Here is a 7,467-nt window from a genome sequence, read left to right on the forward strand (position 1 = left end):
AAACGTTACTACTACTAAACCATTTGATTAAATTCGGTTTTTGAAAGTATGTATACTACGAACTACGACTGGCTTGATCCCGNATGACGGAGGTCCATGAAGGCGATGGTGGAAACAATTCTGGAGGGCGTGCACTCGCGTTGAAAATCAAGAAAGATGGTCATTACTGGCCGACCATGGTCGCCGATTGTGAGCCATTTTCGGCGAAATGCGAACCTTGCCAATGCCACGGACAGATGAAACATGTACCTCCCGAGCTGCTAAACACCGTCACCGCGCCATACCCCTTCATGCGTTGGGCGATGGATCTCATCGGCCCACTACCCCCATCAAAGTCAAAGAAGTTCCTCTTGGTCCTGACTGATTATTTCACCAGATGGGTGGAAGCAGACTCGTTCAACAAAATATAGTCACTGGACGTCACCAACTTCATCTGGAAGAACATCATCTGCCGCCATGGGCTCCCTTACGAGATCGTCACCGAGAAGGGGACACAGTTCACCTCTCTTCTCACTAGATGCTTCTTTGGCAAATGGGGAATATGTTTGAGCACCTCGACCCCCCGGTACCCTCAGGGAAACGGCCAAGCCGAGGCAACCAACAAAACCATCATAGACGGGTTGAAGAAATGTCTCGGACTCAAGAAAGGAGCGTGGGCAGATCAACTCGATGGCGTGCTTTGGTCCTACCGGACTACCCCACGGCAAGCTACGGGGCAATCTCCGTTTTTGTTAGCATTCGACGAAGCTGGAGTGCATACATTGCGCCGCGCTATGCTGGTCGACGATTCCGAGCTCAACGACAGCATGATGCTCGATAACATTGACTTCGCCGAAGAGCTGCACGATCAAGCTCTCGTCCGGATCCAGAATTACCAGAATTCCGCGTCTAAGTATTACAACAAAACTGTCCGCCAGCGCAGATTTAATGAGGGCGACCTTGTATTGCGCGAGGTGTACGAGAATACAAAGGAGATCAACGCTGGCAAACTCGGTGCTCGCTAGGAAGGGCCGTATCTCATCTCCAAGGTAATTCGCCCCAAAGTGTACGAGCTCCTGACCATGGAAGATAAGCAGATCAAAAACTCTTGGAACGCGGCTCACGTCAAACGTTACTACTACTAAACCATTTGATTAAATTCGGTTTTTGAAAGTATGTATACTACGAACTACGACTGGCTTGATCCCGAATTTCGGGTACGCAGGCAGCCCTAAATTTCTTTTACAAGATCTTGAGGGCACAGCTAGGAAAATAATAAGATTTCTTTTATCTCGAAAGAACTTGTTCTTTCAATTTATGTCTGCCATCTCGCCACATACAAAGAGTATTCAACATCGGCATATCGCCCGAGAAAGACGGTGCACATAAAAAAAAAGAGAGCTACAAGCAAGAAAAGGTGACGATCTAATGCTATAATAGGTCTTCTAGTCTCGGGAAGCAGATGCGAAGTGTGACCCCCTCCTGTGATCTCAACCTTCTCGGTAATTCACAGGCGCAGAGCTCGAGAGGTCAGACTCCAATGGCTCCTCGACGGCTATACCTTCCAGATATGCTCGCTAGTGTCGACGCTCCCGCCTCAGCTCTTCAAGCCGACCTGCTGGTACTTCTGCCCCCTTGTCCGCCATTTCCTCCAAGAACGCGCATGGACCCTCCACGGTATGACTCTCCCGGAAATGATGATCCGTGGCCTCCAGGTGAAGGATGTATTGGAGTAACCTCTCTATACGACCCCTGTAGATCGGGATTTCCGCAACATGCAGATTCTCCGATTCACCTAGCGCCTCGTAGTCGCCCTCTGGCAGGTCGGGTAATAAGGTCCTGGCGACCTCCCCCTCACATCGATCACGATCGGCAAGTAGTCGGGTCATGCGCCAGCTCTCCAGATAGAAGCCTCTGGCGATGAGCTCGTCAAGAACCGAGATGGTTCCTTCCAGGCGGCAGAGCTGGTAGATGAGATCGTATTTCAGACGAAACGCCTTGATATACGAACCCATCCGCTGACANATGGTCGCCGATTGTGAGCCATTTTCGGCGAAATGCGAACCTTGCCAATGCCACGGACAGATGAAACATGTACCTCCCGAGCTGCTAAACACCGTCACCGCGCCATACCCCTTCATGCGTTGGGCGATGGATCTCATCGGCCCACTACCCCCATCAAAGTCAAAGAAGTTCCTCTTGGTCCTGACTGATTATTTCACCAGATGGGTGGAAGCAGACTCGTTCAACAAAATATAGTCACTGGACGTCACCAACTTCATCTGGAAGAACATCATCTGCCGCCATGGGCTCCCTTACGAGATCGTCACCGAGAAGGGGACACAGTTCACCTCTCTTCTCACTAGATGCTTCTTTGGCAAATGGGGAATATGTTTGAGCACCTCGACCCCCCGGTACCCTCAGGGAAACGGCCAAGCCGAGGCAACCAACAAAACCATCATAGACGGGTTGAAGAAATGTCTCGGACTCAAGAAAGGAGCGTGGGCAGATCAACTCGATGGCGTGCTTTGGTCCTACCGGACTACCCCACGGCAAGCTACGGGGCAATCTCCGTTTTTGTTAGCATTCGACGAAGCTGGAGTGCATACATTGCGCCGCGCTATGCTGGTCGACGATTCCGAGCTCAACGACAGCATGATGCTCGATAACATTGACTTCGCCGAAGAGCTGCACGATCAAGCTCTCGTCCGGATCCAGAATTACCAGAATTCCGCGTCTAAGTATTACAACAAAACTGTCCGCCAGCGCAGATTTAATGAGGGCGACCTTGTATTGCGCGAGGTGTACGAGAATACAAAGGAGATCAACGCTGGCAAACTCGGTGCTCGCTAGGAAGGGCCGTATCTCATCTCCAAGGTAATTCGCCCCAAAGTGTACGAGCTCCTGACCATGGAAGATAAGCAGATCAAAAACTCTTGGAACGCGGCTCACGTCAAACGTTACTACTACTAAACCATTTGATTAAATTCGGTTTTTGAAAGTATGTATACTACGAACTACGACTGGCTTGATCCCGAATTTCGGGTACGCAGGCAGCCCTAAATTTCTTTTACAAGATCTTGAGGGCACAGCTAGGAAAATAATAAGATTTCTTTTATCTCGAAAGAACTTGTTCTTTCAATTTATGTCTGCCATCTCGCCACATACAAAGAGTATTCAACATCGGCATATCGCCCGAGAAAGACGGTGCACATAAAAAAAAAGAGAGCTACAAGCAAGAAAAGGTGACGATCTAATGCTATAATAGGTCTTCTAGTCTCGGGAAGCAGATGCGAAGTGTGACCCCCTCCTGTGATCTCAACCTTCTCGGTAATTCACAGGCGCAGAGCTCGAGAGGTCAGACTCCAATGGCTCCTCGACGGCTATACCTTCCAGATATGCTCGCTAGTGTCGACGCTCCCGCCTCAGCTCTTCAAGCCGACCTGCTGGTACTTCTGCCCCCTTGTCCGCCATTTCCTCCAAGAACGCGCATGGACCCTCCACGGTATGACTCTCCCGGAAATGATGATCCGTGGCCTCCAGGTGAAGGATGTATTGGAGTAACCTCTCTATACGACCCCTGTAGATCGGGATTTCCGCAACATGCAGATTCTCCGATTCACCTAGCGCCTCGTAGTCGCCCTCTGGCAGGTCGGGTAATAAGGTCCTGGCGACCTCCCCCTCACATCGATCACGATCGGCAAGTAGTCGGGTCATGCGCCAGCTCTCCAGATAGAAGCCTCTGGCGATGAGCTCGTCAAGAACCGAGATGGTTCCTTCCAGGCGGCAGAGCTGGTAGATGAGATCGTATTTCAGACGAAACGCCTTGATATACGAACCCATCCGCTGACAACGGGCTCGGTAGATGCGAATCTCTCTTTGCAAGGGGTCCTCCTCAATGTCCACGGTGAGTTCGTGGGATGGGGGCGAAACCGCCTCTTCTATGGGAAGGGTGATATTCGACGCTTCCTGGTCGAATCCGCTGACTCCGGCAGCAGTCAGCTCTCGAGCTCGCCTCAACCATGCAGATCGTGTTGTGGTAGGCATACTTTGCAGTTAATCTTTCTGAAGTTTGGATGAGAGATGCTCAGCAAACCTCCTCTTCACTTATTTATAGGAGGAAAGGGGGAGATAAATGCTGCGTCCCGAAAATCTCGCACCAATCAGATCGTGGAAAGATACGCGCTGCGTCCCGAGACTCTTCCACCAATTAAATTGCATGGTGAAACCGTGTCTGTATTTAATGCAGCGGTTACGCCTCGGGAATGGGCAAAAAAAAAAAAAAAAAAAAAAAAAAAAAAAANAAGAAGACTACTATATCTACTCAGTTCGTAACCGAACTATTCGACATATCGGCCAGGTGATCGACCTACTCTCCATCAGGAGATGAATCGGACCCAGAGAATTCCGTTTGGAATTGTTCCGATCATAAGCCTCCGGCGCAAGGCACATCGAGCCCAGAGAATTCTTCTAGAATTGTCTCGATAACTCCTTGACGAGAGATAAACCGAACTAAGAGAATTCTTTTGAATTGTTTCGTAAATTCCAGCTCGGACAAATGTAAGCCGAACCCAGAGTTGTAAATTTCGCTTTCCGGACTGGGACAAAGAGGGTAAGCCGAGGCATCATACCTCGCCCCTCGTTTAAAAAGCACATTTATGTTTGGGCTAAACTGCCCACAGAAAGGATTATTCAGTGTAAGCCGGAAGACGTCTCGCCTCGTTTGAATTTCCAATTAAAATAAAAAAGAAACTTTATTGCAAGAATGAATTGTCTGAACAGGACAAATGCGACAGAGAATTAAGAAATAAAGTATAATGAAAGGATCAGATCGCCAAAGCATGTCAACCATCCAGGTCAAGTCCGGCGGCAACCTTCCTGGTATCAGCTTTAAGACGCTTTGGCATGGGCCATAGGAGTTGAAGTCCCGTTTTCTCTCAGTCAGCAGGATGCGACTCCAATGCGCTGATCTTCTGCTCGGCCTCGTCCATACGAGCGACAGCTTTTCCTCTCTTCGCCCTTAAGGAGGTGATCTCGGCATCCAATGCCGCCAGATGGTCATCGATTTCATTCTTCTTCATACGGTGATAATACAGCTTGTGGCATTGTTCGCGGTGCACGGATTTGATCTGCGCACAAGGTCGTCGATCAATAAAGGTTTGTTATAATAAATTCGCATAGACAAAACTAGGGTTTGTTACCTGGCGAACGAAGGCATGAGCAGCAGCAGCTTCAATGTTGTTGGCACGTATGCTCATATAAAACGTCTTCACCTTGGAGGGCATGAACTCGCCGCTAAAAGAAAAACTTGGTTCGCTGGGAATCGAGTTCTCCGACTGATAGCACTCATTGCAGTAGTTGATCAAGCACTGCGGCATGTCTGCCACCCTGTCCGGACCATTTTCGATCCAGAACCTTGGGTGGGATTTAAGCAGCTTAAGTTTGAAAAGCAGTTCACTTCGCGACTGCTTTATTGCGGCTAATTGCCCGCGGTACTCGGAATGGCGTTCTTCGATGCGGGAGAGGAAGGTCTCTAATTCCAGCCTCTTCTCTGGACTAACATGAAACAATAACATCCAGGGAGCTCGGGTATGTGGGTAAAGGGGCATCCCTCGCTCAATGGCTTCCGAGTTTGAGAACGTCAGGACATCGCTCCTAACCTCGACTAAAGAGGCGGTACTGCCAACAGAACTCGGCATCTCGAAATTGTTTCGTCAGAGTTACGGTAAAATCAAGCATGGAGCAACCATATTTATACTAATCCCAGATGAAACATTTCCAATTTCGATATTGGAAAATTACCATTTTTACTGTCTGGTAAAAAGGCGATATTCCATGCAAGCACAAAAGGGAAATTTCCAAAAAACAGAAGTCGGCCGCCGAATAGGCAGCAATATCACAAAGTCTTAAACAGGAAAATACAAAAAAGAAAAGAAAACAGAAAATGCTCCTAGGGGACGCTGTCAGACAGATCGGCCCGGAAAAGCCCGGCGTTGGAGCCATACGGATGTCGAATGGAGTCTGGAGCCGCAGTCCCAGATTGAAGCAATCCAAAGCCGAGCTGGTCTGGAGACATGTCGAGATCGCCTTCTCCGAACTCTAAGAGATCTAGCGCTTCCACTTCATTCTGGGCGATCTCCCGTTTTTCCTTGATCTCGGCAACCAGATTGTCTGGGATGGATGCACCGTTCTTCAGAAGATAATCCATAATCTCCTCAAACCCGTTCGCTTGGTTGAGAACGTCTTCTTTCGGACGGGCCATCTCCTGATCATGCAGATAGTCCTTTACCTTGTTGAGACGGCGCTGCGCTTTCTTTGTGGTACCCTCGACCTTGGCTTGGCGATCTAGGCGAAGTCGTCTCATCTCTGACTCGAGTTTTGCCCCAAGATCATCGAACTGCCTTGTCAGCTCGGCCTTCTCTTCCCCCAGAACCTTTTCCTGCGATTCCAGCTCGGCAACTCTTTCTTCCAGGTTTTTGCAATCCTGTTCTTTGTTCGCAAGAAGATCCTTCAGCTCCTTGATCCTCTCGCTCTTCGACCTATCTGCCTCTCGGAGGTTCTCCAAACACTCCTTCATCTTCTCGAATTCGGCTTCTGCCGAGGTCATCGATTTGACACACTTATCGTACATAAGAGTAAGCGACGACATATAGGCGGCGGTCTGCACTTCGAAACAAGGTGAAATGAGAATCAAGTTTTGCAGTCAACAGTAAGGAGGGCAATGCGATTCAAACCTGAAGGGCGGATTGGGCGGCCTGGACGTATTGGTCTCTGAATTCGAGCTTATCGACCGGCGGCAGCATGACCGAGGATACCATAAGTTGCCTGCACAACTCTGCGGCGACTTCCTTATTGCACACGAGAGGCGTTTCCCCAAAATAGTCGTAGTTAAATTGGTCGGTTCGACCAGCAGCGTTTTTAACTCGGAAGCGGTCATATGATTCGAAGCCGGCCTCTTCCGCAGAGCGTTTCCGACCTGTCCCCTGGGCGGAGTCTTTTCCTTTACCCTTCTCTTTGCTTTTGTCTTTCTTGGACTTTTTCTTCTTTGAACCGCTACTCGGTTCAGGGGCGATCTGAACTGAGACGATCGGCTCTGTCGGTGGAGGAGGAGATGAATCATTGGGAGCCACATTTTCGTCTTCAAAAACAGGATCCGGGAGCTCGTCACCATCCTCAATGTCAATGAATTCATTTCCCGTTTGCTCTGATTCGGGATTGGCGGTCCGTTCTTCATGTGGATCCACAGATCAGAGCATCTCGGCGGCGACAATTGTGGTTGGTGGGACCTCGGAAGTTTGACCCAACGAGCTTGCAAAGCTGGCGAACTGCGTTCTTGCCTTACCCATTGCTGATTCCACGCGATGTCGAGAGATTTGATTCCAACTACGGTCTGCTACACTGAGAGGAGAGTCCTTGACGTGTTCAAATCTGGAAGATAGTCCCCGAGTTGAAGAAGGGCGAGCTGTAAAACACATAAAATTCAAAATC

The sequence above is a fragment of the Camelina sativa genome, chromosome 12 (genome assembly GCF_000633955.1).
Source record: "Camelina sativa cultivar DH55 chromosome 12, Cs, whole genome shotgun sequence".
Taxonomy (NCBI): Eukaryota; Viridiplantae; Streptophyta; class Magnoliopsida; order Brassicales; family Brassicaceae; genus Camelina; species Camelina sativa.